The 21,877-nt window shown below is 30.1% G+C and overlaps 1 long non-coding RNA gene across 1 annotated transcript in view; it reads left to right on the top strand.

Moving 5' to 3' along the window:
- Positions 1-1,036: 1,036 nt before the first annotated feature.
- Positions 1,037-21,877, top strand: part of LOC142321055 (uncharacterized) — a 168,603-nt gene continuing 147,762 nt past the window's right edge. Inside the window, exon 1 of the long non-coding RNA XR_012755561.1 lies at positions 1,037-1,075. This is a non-coding gene — a long non-coding RNA (uncharacterized LOC142321055). The remainder of the gene's footprint in view (positions 1,076-21,877) is intronic.

The following is a 21,877-nucleotide window of genomic DNA, read 5'->3' as shown; positions in this document are numbered from 1 at the left end:
AAATAATTGCTGTTCATGGGTTAAAAATAGTAATTTTAATATAAATTTTTTTATGTTTGCCGGCGATTTAGAAATATTAACAAAAGGCAAAGAAGCCAGAAACATAATTTTAGAATTACAAAAATGTAAAAATAAGATCAGTCTAAAAACCTCGTTTTAAAATGGTTTATCATTTAAAAATGTAATAATTATAATTAAAATTTCAGAAAATAAAATTTTTAAAAGAGTCAATTAAGTATTTAGAAGGACCATAACCCCAAATTGAACAACAATTACAATAAGATCAACAATACGGACATAGAAGTACCACGGAAATTTATGAAAATTCAGAAAAAAATAGAATAAACAATAAGAGAAAACGGCTAAGATTTTTTGAGTTTATTTGTAGAATGGAAAATTGACTAAACAAATAATATTCTACTATTTTGATAACAGAAAAACCAAACTTTAATGTTTCACAGAAATTGGAAAAGATCTCAAAAGGTTTTAAGATATCACAGAAGATAAAATACAAAATAGAGAAGAATTTAGGAAGTTAATTCATAAAAGAAAGTTTCCAAAAAAGGAAAAAATCTAAATCTGAAAGAAAATGAATGAGAGAAAGAAAGAACAACAAAGAATCAGAATCAGAATACCTTTGGAAAATAAAAAATCCAAAATTATGCAAACGGGATCCTTAGATACTCTGAACGTAATAAGAAAAAAATATAACTCATATTTTTTCAGTATTACTTAGAAATTGAAATAAATATTAATAGCACCTATTTTTAAATATTGTAAATTTGAATTTCACTTAGGCATGTTCTACAGACTGATAACATTTTTATAAAATATTTTTGTATAATAACGTGTTTGATAAACTTAAATTATTTTATAGAAGTTATGTTAGTTATACATTCTACGTAAATATATGTTAAGTACGATTTCAACACTAATTGGCATGAATTTCATATAAGACTACATCAGTCTTTTTATTTACTCGTACTTTAATTGAGTTCAATTGAGTCATATTCTAATCTGCACGTTGAGATTGTTAGTATTTTATTCTCTGATTAACTGCACATACTTCTTTAAAGTAAGTCTTTAAATAGATAGCTAGTATACTTTTACTCAAATTATTTATTTATTTTTTTAATGTGTACGTACACTTTACTGTGATCTATTTGCTTGCTGTTCTTGAGGAGTACAATACTTAATTGCGAAAGTTATATATGCAAAAATATAAATTACATAAATAGTGGAAAACATGTGTGGTTATGAATGTTTTTCCTTTAAAGTAAAAATGTATTCATCATTTAGTAGGTGTAATTTATTCAAATCATGTTCTGTTTAATAGCCTGTTAAGTGGTCATATTTCCTTAAGAAAAAGAAACCTTGGTTTGCTTAGCAAAAACGTAAATATTTTATTCTTTCCTACCAGTTGGCTGTGTGCCAGATAACAATTTCTAATTCTAGAATTTTATTTTATGTATGTTTTTTTTTAACAGTGTGTATTTGTTTTGTAATCTGTTAAGTATTTTTTAGTCTGTTTATAATGAACAGTATTACAAAGTAAGATTTTTTATCATTGCAATTGTAGCGGGAGAATACATATATGGTTTTATGGCCAAAAAACGTCATATTTCTGATTTCTGATTTTTTTTTTAAATTTTAAATTAAATTTTTAGTGCTTTTTTTTAAATAAATTTTAATTACATTATATTTTTGTATAATTTCATGTTTTTGATAATTTTTCATATTAAATTATTGTAAATTTTTTGAACGGAATAAAAAAAGTATTCTTCATTATTTTCAAAATGAAATATTTGTGAAATAAGAGTGAACTAATTATGTGCAAATTTTAATTTAAATTAAACCATTTAAGTAATTCATATTATTGATATCTGTTCATATGCTATGCCATTACAGTGGTGAAAATTAGAACTACACCGGAAAAGAAACATTGCGGTGTTGTTTTGTTAAACTCCATAACGGTTAAACGTAATTTGATATTCATAATTCAGAAAACCTCTTCAAAATGGGATAGAAATTCTCAATAAACAAAAAAAGTTTCTCTAACAAAAAAATGAGGAGTTAAGTGTTTTACATTTTCTTCTTACCAGGCTGTTGTGAAGTCCTATTAGTGCCGCTTCTCGATGTTCATTACTTGGGTCTTGCTGAAGAATGAAAATCACTATTTTTGAAGAAATAAGCTCGGTGTAGTTCTTTTAGATCTTTACTTTCTTTACAGTATTTTGCTTTAAGCGCATTAATTTTCTGATTTACACGTGAAGACAAAATTAATGCACCCCTTTAAGAAACTGTGTATTCATTGCATTTGCACTGTTCAATAGGGGAGGTATGCATAATTAAATTTATTTTACTTTATTTTCAATGGCTGCAAAATTTCATAGCTTCAGAACAAAAATAAAGAAATTACTCTCTCTGAAAGACATTTTCTGCTTAGGAAAAATTAGAATTTCATTCAATATATTCATTCAATACAGTGATAAAAGGATTTAAATAAATGAACAAATACATCACACACAGCACTAGAAAATTATGAACAAAAATTTTTGAAAATTCTAAAAAAAAATAAATAAATGGTGATAATATAAATAAGTAAAACTACTTAGACATAAGTAAAAAATCTGATGTGTACACCACATGACTTCCTTGTACGCCTATTAAATTACATATACACATTTTTTTTACAATCGGAGGTTAATATTTTTTTTATAAATCAATAAATTTAATTTAAAAAAAAAAGGAAAGGAAAAGTCAGATTCGAACCGATGTGCCTTACCCTTGTAAGATCCAAATATTTCATTAATTAAAATTTTATTTGGTTATTACTCTGGAAACAATGAATAGAAGTACCACCTATGACATATCGTTTAAAAGCTCTCAATGAGTGCTGATTACTGCGGTTAAGAAAAGTCCAAAATAACAATTTTTTTGGATGTTTGTGGTACAGTCAAAAGGAGAGGTGAACAACTAGATGTTACCACAGTTCTAAATCCAAAATTTCAACATACTACTGCTAACCGTTATTGAGTTATGCGAGATACATACGTACAGACGTCACGCCGAAACTAGTAAAAATGGATATTTCCGTTGAATATGAAAACCGAAATTTTTCACGATCACAGTGCTTCCTTTACTTCGTACAAGGAAAAAAAACAGAAGAAAAGAAAAATTTTTGTCATTGTAAGTGTAAGCTCTACAGAATTTTTTTTATATAAATGCAATTTAAATTTATTAACTATAACAATAAATAAATAAAATAAAATGTCCCTAACCTTTAATTATATCTAAGCAAGTTGTAGTTCATGATTTGAATCAATATTGCGATTCAAAGATACTTTTTTTAAATTCAGAGTTAATATAACATACTTTATTATTTATTTTAACCATTCCACAATAAGTTTAAAGGGGTACCTGCTAAAAATCATAGTGATTCTGCCCAGTTGTCCTAATTTTTCCCATCTGCTGCTACAAAATACTGATGGATTACCCTTTTTCAGTGTCTATATTGAAAATTATTGTAATACTATTTTAACAATATAAATTATTAAATTTTTAGTAGCTTATATGTTTGTTCAATACTAGTATTGCCATCTAATTGAACAAGGAGTATGGGGAAATCTTTCTTAAGAAGTATTACATTCAACAAATCTGTTACTGATAATAATAGTGGAACAACATTGAGTAAAACTCCCCCAATCTAGTTACACTGTACTGTAAACTACATAAGGTTAAGCCTAAATAAACCATACACAAAATAGCTTCCAGCGTATAATCTCATCTTGTAAGTGATAGACCTGCAAGTAATTCTATTTACAAATTTATCTAAACGTTATGTGTGTAACGTTTACTACTGAGGGATATGTAACTCAATAGTTACAATATTGAGCTAGATATTGTTAACATGTTATTGTTAACAATAATGTTGTAATAATAAGTATCTAAGAATCAAATCTTATTAATTTTAGTACATCAAACCGGAAAGAGTCCGCAGAACTGGACGGCACGGCGAAGTCAACGAAACTTGTTCACAGTTCTAAACATGACCTAACCTTAAAAGTGAAATGAAAATGGGGAAAAGATTAAAAAATAAGCATGGAAACGTTATATTTCAGTTCAATTAGATCTATAATAAAGGATACTTTCAAAAAATACCTCGAATTTTGTTAGACAACATTTTTTTCTTCATTTGATTTGATTTGCGGACTCGAATATGTCACGTTTTCCTCAAAAAGGTGGGTTTACAAATCGCGCCGCTAGCTAGCAGTATTTGATAGTACTAGGTTGCGTACAAAAACTTGATGATGTACTTGAAATAATAAAATTTGAAAGAAAATATACTGCAGCTTATTTTATTAGTAAATGCTCTTATGTAAATGAAAGAACTGAAGGTGAAATAATTGTTTTGATTTCCATCACTTCATTAAAAAAAATTGAAGTATTAGTTTACAAGTGATTATAGCTGCTAATAAAACACAAAAAATACGAACAGTTGGAAATTGTTGCAAATGTGGCAGCAAAGATTTGTTACATAAAACAGACGTAAATTAGATCAGTAAAATTTTTATTCTACAATTATATATAATAATAATAATATAAAAAAGTATATCCACGGATTCGATAAAAACCGAGGGTTTTACTTACAAAGTAATAAGTGAAATATTACATCACGGATCTTCGATTCGTGAAGGTCGTTATACTAATTTGATTAAAAAAGGAAAAATATGGTATGAAGTGAATATGACTATCAACAAAAAAAATTGGCCGAGAAATTTAAAAAAATTATATTGTTTTGTTCTATAAAGGCAATAAATTTTAATAATAAATCCATAAGATAACAATCTGTAATTCATAAAAAAAAATAAAAGAATAATCGAACAAAACGCAGTGAAATAAAAAAAAATTACAATGAATTTGTAACCCGTTTGTTAAGAGTCTCGCAGATATCAATGAGTCGTGTGAAAGTTTTTATTGCGGTCAGACGTGTTATTATGTCTTATGATGGTTTTTTTTCGGATTAACGGTTTTGATATCTGATTTGTTTAATTGGGAATCGACGGTTAAAAATTTTGGAAGTGTTTTAATATACCTTAGTAATTTTTGGTTACGGACTGACCTTTTTATTGAATTTTTTATCTGAGTAATTAGACTCTTAACTTATTGCTCTTGGCAATAAGGTTAATAGTTGACTGCTGGTCGCAGTAGTTAGTGTGAGTTAGTAGTGGTGTACCTTGAGTTGTTTTCAATTCGGGTGTAGCTTATCTCTAATAGATGGCATAAACAATTGTAATTGTCATCAATTGTGGATAGTATTGTTTATTATTATACTCGAATTGATAGACTCTTGGTACTGGAATTAATTTAATTAATTTCAATTGTTGTTATCTCTTGATAAGATAGACTGCTGTAGCTTAGTTTATTAAGCTATCATTTATATATTTATTTAGTTTAATTTATTTATTCTACTATTTGTTTAAAGTTATTTTTGTCCCGTTTGTTTAATCCGTATACAAAGTTCTTGATAATCAAAACAACATCAAAAAGGTGCATTGTATTGGTGTTTAAGCGAGAAAAATAGAGGAAGATGCGTTCAAGCCTAGAAGAAGTCTCACGAGGTCCCCAGTAAAGGGTAAGTCGCAGCCCCCACAGAGAAAAGTGGAAGCTGGTGGTCCGTTTGTGGTGGTAAAGCCGGAAGTGGATAGGGTGCTTGTAAGGTCGCCGCGAAAGACTGGTTCTCTTGACCGAATGTCTAAGTGGCGGATAGAAGAGGAAGAGGATGTGTACAGTTGCAGTTGATCGCATATGATCAGCTTCTGGGTGAGGTGTCCCTGCAGGTTAGAAGATTAGCCAAGTTGGTAGCGGCGAATATTACTACTAAGTTAGAGATAAAGGAGTGTTCGCAGTGGCTTACGGAGCTGATGAAGCGAGGTGAGTCTGCGCGCTGCGGGTTATTCGTGCGGTGGTGTGTCGCAGTGGGAGGTTAAGGAGGAGGTCTACTTCACAAACTTTGCAGATGGAAGGTAAGAGGCTGATGGAGCAGTGGAGGAAGGTGTTCCGGAGGAGGATATTCCGGAGTTGGTCATGAGGTGGTAGCCGGCGGGCATGTTTGCGAACTGTGAGGAACTCCGAGTCCGTTTTTGGTCTGCAGGACACAGATGTTGTGGTAGTGTTTGACTTGGCCAGAAAGAACAGGCAGATAGACAGTACGGCCTGCCTCCGTAGCGTGACTGGTACTCTCTTGTCCTTTCACCCGGAAGTCCTGGGTTCGATCAGGCATGGCATTTTTCACACGTGCTACAAAACACTCATCTCATCCTCTGCGGAAAGAATTGCTTGACTGCGGACCCGGAGGTTAAACAAATAAAAAAAAAGATAGGCAGTACGATAGGAAGCTCTTGGAAAGGGCTCCGGCTGTTGGAGGAATGCTCCGTGTGGGCAAGCTAAAGCGTAAACAGGTGGTGGCCAAGATGGGACATACTAAAGTCGTCTTGGGGGACTTGGAAGATGAGAAGTTGGGAGATTGTTGTAAGGTAGTTATTGATTCTTAGGCGGGCGACAAGATAGTCGTCGAGGATCTTCTCAGAGCTCATAAGAAGACTGTGAAGTCTAAGGTCAAAGTGTAGCTGGGAACCAGGGAGGTTGGTATCTTAAGCGGGTGCTCGAGTATTATGGGAGGAGGCAGAGAGACAAGAGAACTCTCTATCTGGAAGAGGATACTGCGGTTAAGGCGTGATAATGGTGGTCAGCATAGTAAGGGGGAGGCGTCAGCCACGATTGTGCTTAAAGCTGAGGGCACTACATAATAAAATGTCGATTTGCTCTGGAAGGTTAAGAAGGAGTGCCGAAGGAGGAATTGGGAGATATTTTTTCGACCAAGTAGGGGCCGGGTGAGGTCCTCCATATCCGCGTTAAAGAACAGGCGGAGAAGTTAGATGGGATCAAACAGCAGATGCCGGGCAAGTTGGCAGGTTTGAATGTTGCGGTAAGGGGTATACCAGCATATGCCCTTATTAAGGATATAGAGAAGGATACGACGCAGGCTGAAATTGTTGCTGCGGTTAAGAAGGGGATAGAAGACACTAATGTAGACCCGAAGGTGATATCAACGAGGCCTGCTTCTGGCGAGACGAAGTACGATACGGTTATGTTGCCGCATGTCGTGGCGTCCCGTTTGGTGGCGAAAGTAAGGCTGCAAAATGGCTGGGCGTTGTGTCAAGTCTCTCTGCGGGAGGTTTAGCTCAAATGTTTCTCCTACCCTTCCTTAGGGGAAGGGTAGAAAAAAAAGATATCATTTCGTCTGCTCAAAAAACAAAAATTTCTGTAATATAAATAAAACTGTTTTTTTTTTAAAACTTTACTGATATCAAAATTGGTAAGACACTACATTTCTATTATCAAAATCTATTTTATTAATTTAGAATTTTGTTTAAAAAAATGAATGTTGTATGCATGTAATAGATAATAGATAATAAATAATTTTTAAGCGTTCCATATAATAAGATAAAAATAGAAAAATTGGTTACAAAACTCTTATCGGCCCCATTTCATTCATATGTAATACATATCACATTTACAGAAATAATACAATTCTTATGAAAATTCGTTGTTACATACATACATACATGTGTGTGTAAACGAAAAATAAATTATAATATTAATTATATGAGTTATAAAGACATTATTTCTGATAAAAACATTACTAATCTCACTTTGTGATACAAGAGAAGCATTAAATTGAGCCATCTGTTAAAAATTTCATTATTATACAGTCCGATAACGTTATAGATAAACAGCTTTACCGGCTTTAGTTAGTGAACGATGACCCCAAGCTATGTTTATCGCGCGTATTTCCTCGCAGATTAATGCGTTTCAGTGGCTTGTTACGTGAGTCCATGAGTCAACCCCGCCTAAGGGTTTCAGAATAACTAGCGTTCCACGTTGTTGCGGTAAAACATTCTTTTACTATACGAAATTTTCTTGAACGGTAATTAAATCCCTTCTTTTTTTCCTTAGATGTTTATTACTGATTTTTTTTTCTTTATTAATCTTTTTTACTTTAGTCCTCATTCTTTTAACGAATAATAGTAATAATAATATATCGTTACAAGAATTACTATTACTTAGTTAATTTTCTTTGTTCAGGAAAAATTAATATTTTGTGCTGTATTCATCTAGATTCACTATTCAATACAGTGCTTCCACTGAAATTACGAGTAAAAGCACGAATTTCATTGAAAATAAGTCAAGTCGTTTACAAGCAATAAGGTGTGATAAAAATATCACCTCTGAACACATTCCACTTGAATTACTAATTGTTGAAAAATGTAAAAACGGAATTGCCATATATTATTAGATCTGCTTATGTTTTTTTTTTTTCCAAATAACATTATATATCATTTAACCTACATTCCTCGAAAAGCAACGGTCATTCCTTTTACGCTCAATTCACTGTGACTCATTAAAACATGTTCTTTAGGTTCTGATAACATTGATGTGAAGTTAATACTTCCTGGGATTTTTATTTAATTTAAATGTAAAGAATCTCCATAGAAGTTATATCAGAACTTCTGATATAACTTCTGGTTTATCACTAAACCAGACTAGACCTCTTCATGAAGTTAGTTTAGTATTGAATTGCAGTATTTTTGAATCTGTTTTGTAATTATTAACTTTTTATTTCTAAAAGTTTTGTAAAAAATATTTTTCCTAATTTTGTTTTAAATAATCCCCAATGTGTTTTTACGAATGGTATTTTACATATAAATTTTTGCAAAATTGAATGTAGTGCCTCGTATGTGATGATTGCATTTTATAAATAATTGATATTCAATAAAATTTTAATTTTATCGAGTATCAATAAAATTATTTGCAATATTTAGACTGACTGAACCAAAAAATTGTTAAAGAATCGTATTTCCGTTCTAATCTGTTGTAAAATTTTAAATAAATTTATTTCTTCTTTTAGATGAAATGAGAATTTCTTCTTAACATCGATAAAAATTGTAGAAAATAATTTTAAATTAAAGAAGTTTAATAGTAGAAAGCTTATGAATTTTTTTCAAATTGTAGGTACAGATATACATATTCGGTTTGTTGTTAAACTTTTAAATAATATATTTAATTATATATAAAAAAATAATAATAATAAAAGTATTGATCACGTTAAAGTGATAGGCTACTACTGTGTATCAAATTGATTGACCACCTTTTATAGTATTAAAAACATTTTCTACAAAACAATAGGAATCCCATCCTCCAAATAATTTTGCAAACCGCAAATGATCCCAAAAGTTAAAAACGGAATTTGATCAAGAACGTCTTACTGATGGAGAAACAAGTTTTATTTCACATTTTGTTTGGAAGATAGACAAAAAGTGTTATTAATTCAAAGGTTTCATTAAGAACTATAATTTATAATATAGAAAGCTGTTATTCCTTTAAACTGATAATGTCAAAAAACTACTAAAATGTAAAACGAGATTGAGTTAAAAATAAGATTGAACAACTCGTAGTTCAATTACCGTTACTATATCGCCGCAAAAGATACTTATTGGGTTTATAAATCGATTCGCTTATTGAAACTGTAAAAAATTATCACTCTGATGCTTGACTGCATAAAAAATCACACACGACTGGGCGTTTGGTTGGTGGATAATTCCATACTCCTCTCTGTTGTTCGGCCTTTGAAGCCGTTAGTAATAAAAAAAAGAGTTGACGAGGTAGATAAACATTGCTAAAACATATACCTTTAAAGGTTTGGTCGGGTGGTTACTGTCACCTACCACCCTCCTGTTATTCAGTTCTTGAACCTTGGTCAAAGTGGTGAACCACAAAGTATTACTTTAACATTGGAACTGCTTTAATTCTGTCTTTTATGTTGTTATACAAATGTTATCCCCTGAGGTCTATTTTGACCAGAATATATCCTTTTACCCTTTCCTGTTCAAAAAATATGGATTATTATTTGTATGAATTTCTGACGTATCAAATTAATTTAACAATCTTCAGTTCAATGTTGTTATTCGTGCTCACTTTTTTTAAAAATATATCTGCGTATTTTGGTTATACATGATTTAAATTAATTTTATTTTAGAATATAGTAAATAATAAACAACACTCTAGTATTGATTTTTTTCATTAATTAAAACTTATAACAAAACACATAATTTTCTACACCGTTTGAGATATGCTGTTCTAATAAATTTGTTATATTTTTACTAAAATTACTGTAATTTTATGGAATAAAAAGATCGCTGTTAATCATCAAGATTACCTATGTATTTATAAATGATTCCTGACAATGGTCTACAAAAAGAGGAAGTTTTTTCTGTTACATGCACTCAATAAGATGTCTTTAATAATATTTTTTGCTTTTATTTCAAATCTTCAATCCAGAATTGAAAGAAGTGTAGTAGTTTTTTAACGAATTTAAAGAAAACCTGATTTTTTAAAAATTATGTAACCTACAGTATGATATTAGCTCACTTAATTCCTATTTTTCTTTCGTTTTCCCTTTATTAAGCCTCTGGAATGTTCCTTTTCAGTCTTCAGCAGAGGCTAGTATATTCCGTGCTCCAATTTTTCTCGTGGACTGTTTCAATCATTATCATATCCTGCTGAAAGCATTCACCGTCTCAACACTTACCAAGGTTGCTAAGGTTGGTAGAAATAAGTTGAAATATGAATGCGATTAATTGCGTCCCAGTTTTTTAATAGTTTTCAAGAAGTTAACTCACCAATTCTACCATAGTTTTCAGCCGTTTTTTTTTTTTTGGCCAGGAATGTTTTAAGAATATTTTGAAATGATACCCATGTGCTTTCTCAGATTCATTTAAATAGGTCTCAAAGTCCCAATCCTTCATTAGCTTACGTATGTGTGGTCCAACTAATATTCCTTTTTTTGATTTTTGCCTCAAAATTTGCTCTTAAGGTATGGTATAAGAAATCTATTACTATCCATTCCTTTGAAAAAAAAAAAGGTTTTATTAAACCAATATACAAAGTTTTTATGTGTAATTATGGAGAATACACATTCTTCTAAACAGCATCATCCCAAAGAGGAAGAATGACAAGTGCTTAACAACAAAATTTGTCTGCCAATTATGAGTGTTCTCTCTTCAGGTTTATTTTTAATGATGTGGTTTTTCCTACCTCTATTGTTACACTCGTCATAAGAAACAATATCTGATAACCTAGCTGCAAGAATAGAAAATGATTATTTAGATGTAAGGTTTTCTCATATGTGCCAAAAATACTTTTCTTATTTTATCATCCTCAGTAAAAAATTTATCTTATGATACTTCTCTTTCATTTGTTCTGGAATAAGCAAGAGGAATTAATGGTTTTTCATTTTCATTGTGAAGGAGAACAGCTTTACAAACTCGTTTTGAAACAATCTCCATTCCGGAGAATTTTGATGTTATTCTACAAAATCAAATAATGAATTTGCATCATTGCAGTACGCCTAATCCAAAAACATATTTTAGTGCCACTTTCGAGGAGGCCTTTTAATCTGGAAGCCAATAACTCTGATTGCTTTTTAGACAAATGAAAATCACGAATTTGATCATTCAGTTCTACTTGAGTAAATTTGTATGGTTCAATGCTCTCCTGACCTTGGAAATCTGGATCCTATTTTTCCTCATTACTTTCTAAATTACATTAAATTTAAATTAATTTAAACGACAGGAAAACGTTTTTGAAAGTATATGTTTGGAGGGTAGCTTTATACGGAAGGAAATCTGGACAATCGTAGTACTTGAGAAGAAAAATTTGAAGCTTTTGAAATCTGGTGCTATAGGAGAATTTAAAAAATCATGTGGGTAAGAGACAAATGAAGAGGTTTTGCTGCAAATTGATGAAGAAAGAAGCATTTGGAAAAATCTAGTTAAAAAAGAGACAAACTAATAGGCCACATCTTACAGAATTCTGGAATAGTCGCTTTGATATTGGAGGGACAGGTAGATGAAAAAAATTGTGCAAGCAGGCAGTGTTTGGAATACAGAAAACAAATTGTTAGGGATGTAGGATGTAGGGAGTATATTGAAATGGAACGACTAGCACTAGATGGGGAAGCCTGGAAAACTGCATCATGCCAATCAAATGACTGAAGACAAAAAAACTTCGTCATCATCAATATTCTTCATCGTCAATATTTTCTTCTAAACTCCATGTTTTTGGCGGAAAAAATAAATCTTCACTGTGGGAATAGGTCTTATGGCTGAAGGAAGAATATAACATCCAATAAATTATTTGAATTTCCTTGTGACAATTTCCCTTTGATTTTTGTAATACAAAAATAACATCTATCGAATGGTCCTTAGGCTCTCTCCGTACCATAGGAAAATAAAAAGACATATATTGCGGCTTCCAGATTAGCTATCGAATCAGTAAAGTTAATAAGATATGAAGGACCTAAGATTTATCCTAGTCTACTATTTTTCACCCAAAATAGAATTCAAATGATTTCTTTAAGAAAAGGAGTAATATTCTTTTCTTTAATACATAAAAAATAATTCACCACAAACGTAGCAAAAACGTTTAGGATGATTTTCACAACTGAGAAGCATTTTAAAATAAATTACTTATAACACACAAAAAAAAAATGTATATGAAGGACAACGAAAAAATACACATCTGTATCAGAAAATATAGGAATAAAACAAAAATACCAAACTCGTGATGGTATTCGCATGAAAGGCAGAACGAAACTGATTCTCTAGTCAGGGTTATTCCATAGTAAAAATAATGTTGAAATGACTAAATTATGTTGATATTAATCATGGCTATTAATTAAATCATATTTGTAACAAATTTATTTTTTTCTAAAAGGAAGGTGTCAGTGAGTCAGTCTCGTCTTCATTTTAGGTTGTAACACCATATTACTCATAATGGTCGCTCCAAATTATTTCAAAATTATTTGTCTAAAAAAACTTTTGCAGATCAATATAATTTAATTGTAAAGAAATATATTTGAAATAAATGAAAGTATTATTGTATTGACACATCAACTCGTGGACTGATCAAAGCGCATCATGCTATGATGACGTGTACACCTCTCTATTATTTCAATCTCCTATCGTAAAATAAAAGTTTATTATTTGACAATATTACTATAATATATATATATATATATATATATATCTATAAATATATTTACTGTTTGCATATATATCAACTACGTTAAAGTTAAACAACCTTTTAAAAGTATTTGAATGCGCTTATCTCGATTATAATACGTTCCCAGGTTTCTCTCTTCTACCAACTATCACCCTTTCCCTTTTGTGGACGACTGGACTCTGGTATTACCACTAAGCACGAACGCGCCATGAATTCATTCATACAAACTTATTAAATTTCTACGTGTTACTATTTCACTGATAATGCCCGCAGATTATTAAACGATTTACTAAGATATAAAGCCTTATAAACCTTTTCGTTATATAGGCTAATAAAAAAATTAAATGAGTAAAAACAAAAATAAATTAATTAACGAAACACAATTATACACAGTGTATCACGAAGTTCTCCCGGAACTTTCGCACCTATTCTACTCGTGAAAATAATTGATAAATTTCATACAAACATTTGTCCTAAAATTGGGAGAACTTCTTGATACACTCTTTATATGTAGTCACAGTTTGAAGCATGTGGTATCACAATTTAAGTTAATAATTTTTTTAGATTTTTACGTCTCCTTAATGTTTCTTAAAGCTATTAACCAGATATATATTGTGTGGTACTGCCCATCTTCAAGAAATTACTGACTATTCTTAGTTTCTTTGTAGGTGACCTTTCCCCCCGCATCAGAAAGGAATATTTCAGCGATTATCGGCAAATGGTTATTTTCTGTTAATTTTCTGTTAATTTTTTCTGTTAATTAATTAATTAATTTATTTTTTTTTCTGTTAATTTTTCTGTTAATTTTCTGTTAACACAGACATCTTTTTAACAAAAAGGTTTCTTTTCGCATGGAAAAAATTCACCAGGAATTATAAACCTGCGGTTCCCAAACATTTCCGAGTCGCGGCGCCCTTTTCAATAAAAAATTTTCCTTGGCGTCCTACTCTAAGTAAAAGTATGACTACTCGTAAGAGATAAAAATAAATAAAACTCGTATATCTTCATTATTTTTTTACTTCATTAACATTAAATTAATAATTATAAATGTCTTGGTCCAATTAATTATGAAGCTTTTACAATATTTCGCGCCGCCCCTGTGAAGAGGCCGCGGCTCCCCGGGGCACCGCGGCGCACAGTTTGGGAATCACTGTTATAAACAATTTCTCGTACTGGTTTCTACGTGGTTTTCAAATATAATATTGTATACAGCTGTTAAGGTGATGAGTGTAAAGAGTACCCACAAAGATATATATATATATATATATATATATATATATATATATATATATATAGATAAACCTTTTAAGAGTTTATAGAAAAAAATAATAATATTTCTGTTATTACAAATATGCTAACATTCACTTATTGTAAAATATTATCAATTTGATGTTAAAAACTGGAGCTTATTGTTTGAAGTTACCCTTCACGATTTGCAATGAAAATTAAACTGAGATCTTGACTGGAGTGTAAAACGTGACATTGTAATTAAATTAAAAAAGTTTTAAAACTGTTAATAAATTTGTATTTATTAATTAATTATGAAATGATTTATGCAATCTCAGCAAAATTATAACATTCTAATAAAGACTAACCGTTTCAAACCAATAAATCGCTTATGTAGCTCGAACATCTCATGTCACGAGTAAATTATTGCTAAACTTAACAGTTGTAACTACGAAGAACAAATTAATAAAAATGAAAAAAATCATTAACTCATTCGGACGAGAAATACTTTTGACCTATTATTTTTTTTTTTAAGAAAATAAATAATAAATACAGATACTTGGCGCCCGATATCTTTGCCAATGACTTTGATGCTGACTTTTCCTGACATTTAAATTCATTTTTGATGTAAACAAATTATATTTCTTACTGAAGGCTCGTTTAGCTTGTGCTATTCGGCATTTTATATTGCTCCTGCTTCGTCCATCTTTAGTAATTTTACTTCCCAAATAACAAAATTCTTCTACCTCCATAATCTTTTCTCCTCCTATTTTCACATTCAGCGGTCCATCTTTGTTATTTCTACTACATTTCATTACTTTTGTTTTGTTCTTGTTTATTTTCATGCGATAGTTTTTGCGTAGGACTTCATCTATGCCGTTCATTGTTTCTTCTAAATCCTTTTTACTCTCGGCTAGAATTACTATATCATCAGCAAATCGTAGCATCTTTATCTTTTCACCTTGTACTGTTACTCCGAATCTAAATTGTTCTTTAACATCATTAACTGCTAGTTCCATGTAAAGATTAAAAAGTAACGGAGATAGGGAACATCCTTGTCGGACTCCCTTTCTTATTAGGGCTTCTTTCTTATGTTCTTCAATTGTTATTGTTGCTGTTTGGTTCCTGTACATGTTAGCAATTGTTCTTCTATCTCTGTATTTGAACTCTAATTTTTTTAAAATGCTGAACATTTTATTCCAGTCTACGTTATCGAAAGCCTTTTCTCGGTCTATAAACGCCAAGTATGTTGGTTTGTTTTTCTTTAATCTTCCTTCTACTATTAATCTGATGCCTAAAATTGCTTCCCTATACTTTTCCTGAAACCAAATTGGTCTTCTCCTAACACTTCTTCCACTCTCCTCTCAATTCTTCTGTATAAAATTCTAGTTAAGATTTTTGATGCATGACTAGTTAAACTAATTGTTCTGTATTCTTCACATTTATCTGCCCCTGGTTTCTTTGGTATCATAACTATAACACTTTTTTTGAAGTCTGATGGAAATTCCCCATTTTCATAAATATTACACACCAGTTTGTATAATCTATCAATCGCTTCCTCACCTGCACTGCGAAGTAATTCTACAGGTATTCCGTCTATTCCAGGAGCCTTTCTGCCATTTAAATCTTTTAATGCTCTCTTAAATTCAGATCTCAGTATTGTTTCTCCCATTTCATCCTCCTCAAATTCCTCTTCTTCCTCTATAACACCATTTTCTAATTCATTTCCTCCGTATAACTCTTCAATATATTCCACCCATCTATCGACTATTGTTGGATTATTACTTATGTAATTTTTTTTACAATAGGATGTTAATAATTATTAATAAATCAATATATTTGAATGAAAAAAAATTTAAAAAATTATATGTTGTGGTCACCACATGACTTCCTTGTACGCCTATTAAGTTAAATATTCGCATTTTTTGTCCCTCTCATTTAAACTTATTTCATTTGAAAGTGAGATACAATCCTCCAATTGTTTAATAAAGTGGACAATTACACAATTGCTAAAATATTAGTTATCATTAACATAAAATATTTATACAATTATTACTTCAGTTGTTTTTCGTAAGCAAATTATTCCTAATTGTGAAAAGTAACTATAGTGACCTTTTTCTATAAAAAGTTAAATCAGTATAAGGTATCTAAGATCCATATTACTGTAGCTAATAAAGCGAAGACACGGGTTTCGGGACACCAACTTGAACCATATTATTAATTCAGTAATCTTACCTGAAATATTAGAATAGAGTAAAAGTCCCTTTATTACTCTTTAAATAAATGTAAGTCTTATATCTATCTAATACTATATTTTTTAAATTATTATGATGTAACCATCAACAAAATTAAAACAAAAACGAATAATAAGGTGTCTCACCAAATCTAATGTGGATACTACAAAACTTACTTGTACGCCTATTAAATTGCATATAAACATTTTTTTAAATGAAAATATATAAAGATTTATTTCATTAATAACTTCTGATATTTTTTCAATATTTTTTTATTGTTATTATTGATTTACTATTTATTGTAAATTTATTTTTACAATCAGAGGTTAATAATTATTAATAAATCAATATATTTAAATTTAAAAAAAAGGAAGATGAAGTCTGATTCGAACCGATTTGCCTTCTCCTTATAAGCTCGAATAACTTCATTAATTAAAATTTGATTTAGCTACAACTCTGGAACCAATGAAAATAACTACTACTTATGATATATACTTGAAAAAAGCTCTCAAAGAAGGCTTATTACCGGAATTAAGAAAAAGTCTAAAACCCATAAAATTGGGTTTTGGACTTTTTTGGAAACTTTTAGTTCAGTCAATCAAAAGTAGAGGTGCATAACTAGATGTTACAACAGTCCTAAATCCAAAATTTCAACATACTACGGCTAATCTTTTTTGAGTTATGCGAGATACGTACGTAAAGACGTCACGCCGAAACTAGTCAAAATAGATTCAGGGATGTTCAAAATTTAGGCAGATTAAAATGTCGTCAATATGGTTAAAAAAATCCTAAAAAGAGTAATTTGTTTTAATTTTTATTTGAAAAAAATTTCGTGCTGCTAAAAAAAAAAAAAATAGCCAGGAAGTATAATAAGATTATCTATAATTTTTACATTATTATTAATATTGAAACTCATCGGGGAAGATGAGTTTTAACCATCGTGGTACGGAAAGAGATAAACTTTATACACCACTTTAAATCTTTTATTTTATAATTACCAATTTATTTAAAGAATACACAGTGTAGCTGTAGGAGTTGCGTTAATTATTCAAAAAGTACCCTGTTTTTTCTACAGAGCAAATTTAACCTTTCATTATCAAGTTTGAGAAGAAATATTTTTCTGGATCTCAAAAAAAATTATTTAATTTAACTAATACATATAATATATACGGGCGTGCGCGAGTATATATATGTATGTGAAAGGACATGTCGTGAATGACTCATAATCAACGGCCAGCAAAAATTGCTGAAGATAAATTGATGAAAATTTGTATACGAGTACACGTTCTTCTTACGGTGTACGTGTACGTTGAGAAAGGATTTTTTGGAAATTCTGAGTTTAAAGGGTAAAAATGAAGTAACGAATTTTAATATTTCTTTTAATTTATGGATAACAAATAAAGATATAAACTTGACTTTTGGTGTATGTAATTTTCATGTGAATATCTACAAACGAATTTCTAGACTTTTTGATATTTTGAAAAATGATTGCAAATTTTCCCCATTTCCGATTTTATTAAACAAGATATTCAGTAGATTTGGGCTTGCTAATACTCTTAAGATAAATATCTAAAATTCTTTTTCGGTATTTTTTTAATCTCGAGTTTTTAAGGGATGGTGGTGTATGGTGTGGCGGCTCAACCAACACACAGCCACTGCCCACTGTTACTTTATGTGCAACGCGATTGGCTGCACCTGCCTTGGATTACTTGACTAAAAAACATAAAATAAAAAAATGAGCGCGACAGAAAACGAAAGTAACCATATGGCGCGGGCGAAGCCGCAACGGAGATGCTAGTGTATGTGTGTGTATGTGTGTGTGTGTGTGTGTGTGTGTGTGTGGTGTGTGTGTATAATATATATATATATATATGTGTGTGTGTGTGTGTGTGTGTGTATGTATGTATATATATATATATATATATATATATATATATGCCTGTCGCAGTCAATTTATTTAATAAAGATAATTACTGAAACAATGCAGCTAAAATTAATTTTCAACCTACTTTTTTCTATGTAAAATCTCAGTTATCTATTGATACGAACGTTAATGAGGTAAAATATTAAATGATTTAGATGTCATTATGAGTAAAATTTAAAAAAATAAAATTTAAAGCATTTTGAGTATATTGATAACTTGCAATCAGTCATGACTGCTTGATATTTTTTTTTTTTAACTTTATTATATGATATTTTAATCTCCTAACGATGATCTAAGGACTGAAAGATCTTGAGAAATTCAAGATTAATTGCTGGTAAGGTGGATTTGTACTTATTAATAATACTTAATAATTTATTAATATATCAGCGATGACCATGTTTCAGAAATTTATTATTAAATGATTCCTTTGTACGCGTAGTGTTTAAGACAACTATATTTGAGAGTGGTTTTAAACAATCACATTAACCTCCAAATACAGCGAATGGGTAAACCTGACATTTTTTTGTAGGACAACTTACTGTAGTATAGATTACGAGAGAAAAAGTTATTTTTTGAGTTAAATCCAGAATCTCCTTGATAGAAGAACTAAATTTTATTTACCACTTAAAACTAAAAACGAACCTGTTTTTTCTATATGCAGCTATAATCTTTCATTATACTGTTAAATGATTATATAAAAAATTTAATGTTTAAGTGTATTTAACAACTATTTTTCTGTTTTAAATTTTTCCCGATGGATTGGAATCACAATGATGGCTAATAAAAAAAAAACATTTATTCTGTATTAAAGAAAATACGTCATAGTTTCATTAATTTTACTGAAAATCACAGTTGAATAATGATTGTAAGGAAGCAAAAAATTTTCATTAAATTGCTGGGAATCTCGGGAGTTTATTAAGAGAGGAATGCAATCGCTTCATAATGTTCCACAGCGAAACAGCTGTGAGTAAAAGTACAAGGTTTGTACTACGTATTATGATTACGTGAATTATGGTTACGCTTGTAGTAGTCTAGTATTGTAAACAGTATTACTTTTGTATCAGTATAGTAATATTATTCTGAGTAATATATCAGGTGTTCATTACTGTGGTGACTAATACGTATGATTAATATGATATTAATAGTATCAATATTATTATCATCATCATAATTACAGTTAGGTTTTGCCTTAATGATTTTTATTTTAGTATTTCTTATTATTTATTATTAATATTAGTTAATAAATTTGTTTTAGTTTTGTTTTACATAATTTACAATGTAATCGTAGCATAAACTATTAGTGTTTTTCTGTATAATAATATGATTAATTCATCGTGTCACCTGTAGTTGAGAGAAGGAAGCCAATATAAGTATATTTCAAATATATTTATGAAATAAAATTGCCATTTATATTCAAAAAATCTAATCAAATCTTATCTCTCCTTCTCTATATTCAAATTATGTTATGTACAATACTCTCAATCGATAGTTATGGTCTCTGTCTATTAAAATAGAAATAGTGTTAACTTCCGCTATTATTGACAAGCGTAAGACATGCACGATAAGTCCGTTTACACGTTCTAGTGGTAACCGCAGTGCCACAAGTACGTGTTTTTACTATGCAATGATTACATGTACTGATCAATAGAAATTACATTGACATATATTCATGTATGTATGAATTCTACTAAAAATGTTTAAGAATAATTATCATATTATGATAAGTTTAGTAAGGTGAACGAGAAATAAACCTATTACTTTCTTCAGTAAACTGAATATACACTGTCGCATATCATCATGCCATCGAAATGCTGGTACCATTTATATGCCCTTGGATGTAATATGCAACACTACAAGTGACGCCTTCACTCTGTTCATTTCAGGAACTGGCTGTATAATACATATGATTACGTTCAGAGAAAGGAACTCTGAATAGTGTCACATGTACCTCAGGTATTTCATTATCTATAGAAAGAATGTGAGAAATATCATAAAGCGACAAATAAATGTTTCTCTTTGTATGAAAATCAATGCATTATTCCACTTAGGAAGGTTAATGACATAATATAACAACGTTAATAATCTATACCAGGCGGACAACGAAAGCATGAAATATGAGCGAATCCTGACCGATTTTTTTGGATATATAACACAACCTTAATACTTATTCTGTAAGAAAATAAACTTCACTTTTTTCTAGTAGTGTTTATATTGTTTTAAATAATGATTTAAATAAACATATTATTAATATTTCACTGTTAAAAGATAATTTTGAAACATCAAAAATACGTTGATCTCTTATGTTAGTCCATATCTAAGTGTAACAGATACACTTTTAAACACCACAGAATGAAAAATTATTTCAATACTATATGGAACGATCTTTTTTCCCTCCTTAAAAATTAAAACAAAGTTATACTGCATAAATTTATTTTGCAAACTTACTTATTAAGAAGACTTCAAGTAAACTTAATTTATCGCGTAACATATGTTCGGAATTATTTTATTCAATTTACTACTAATATAAGATCAGTATAAAATGTTATAAAATTGTATTCACAATTGCTATTACTCACGTAATATTATTTGATTATGTGTTTTCACGTGTGTATTTAAGTAAACTCTTAATTTATAATTGTCTTATTGTTAGGACCTTTAAACTCATTAAATGAACACTGTTAAATAACTTTGATATGTTAAAGATCACTTTAGTAATCTTACTTTGAGTAACAATCATAAAGACTGATACAATATGTTACAACCCAGACAGTTACGAATTGAATGAAAGCAAAAAATAAAGGTAACATTATTTTAGTTTATTTATATTAGCCGGTTAGGGCTCGCTTATGTCGGGACCAGTTAGGGCCCGCCATTCTAGTCAGGAGCCTCTGCCCCTGGACTCTCATGTTTGTAAGTATATTAAGTATTTTACAAAAATATTTTATGAAAAGAAATATTAGTGTGAAGAGAATATTTTTCTGAAAATTCTGGTATTTTTATTTTTAAAATAGGTTTAAGGAATGAGTAGGTATATAATTTTACAGTTTTTAATAGAAATATGTTTAACGCTAGCCACATTGATAACAGGCAGTTGGCTTAGGGACGCCGTCTTCATCGTTTAGTCTTGTGTGCGTTCATGTAAGGTTGTGTTAGTTTCCAGTCCTGCTATTGGCGCAGACCTGACCACGTGATGCGCCGGCCGGATGCGCGCAAACAACACTCTCCCGCTAAATAAAGAATCATTTTTTTAATGCTAAATATCAACTAATAATCCATTTCTTTTATTAATATAATTTAATAAATAAAAATAATCTACGCTTAGAAATTAAATTAAATAATCTGTAAATTAATTGCCAACGGACTGCTT

Source organism: Lycorma delicatula, chromosome 3 (assembly GCF_047948215.1).
Source record: "Lycorma delicatula isolate Av1 chromosome 3, ASM4794821v1, whole genome shotgun sequence".
Classification (NCBI taxonomy): Eukaryota; Metazoa; Arthropoda; class Insecta; order Hemiptera; family Fulgoridae; genus Lycorma; species Lycorma delicatula.
This window is presented reverse-complemented; position numbering and strand designations above follow the sequence as displayed.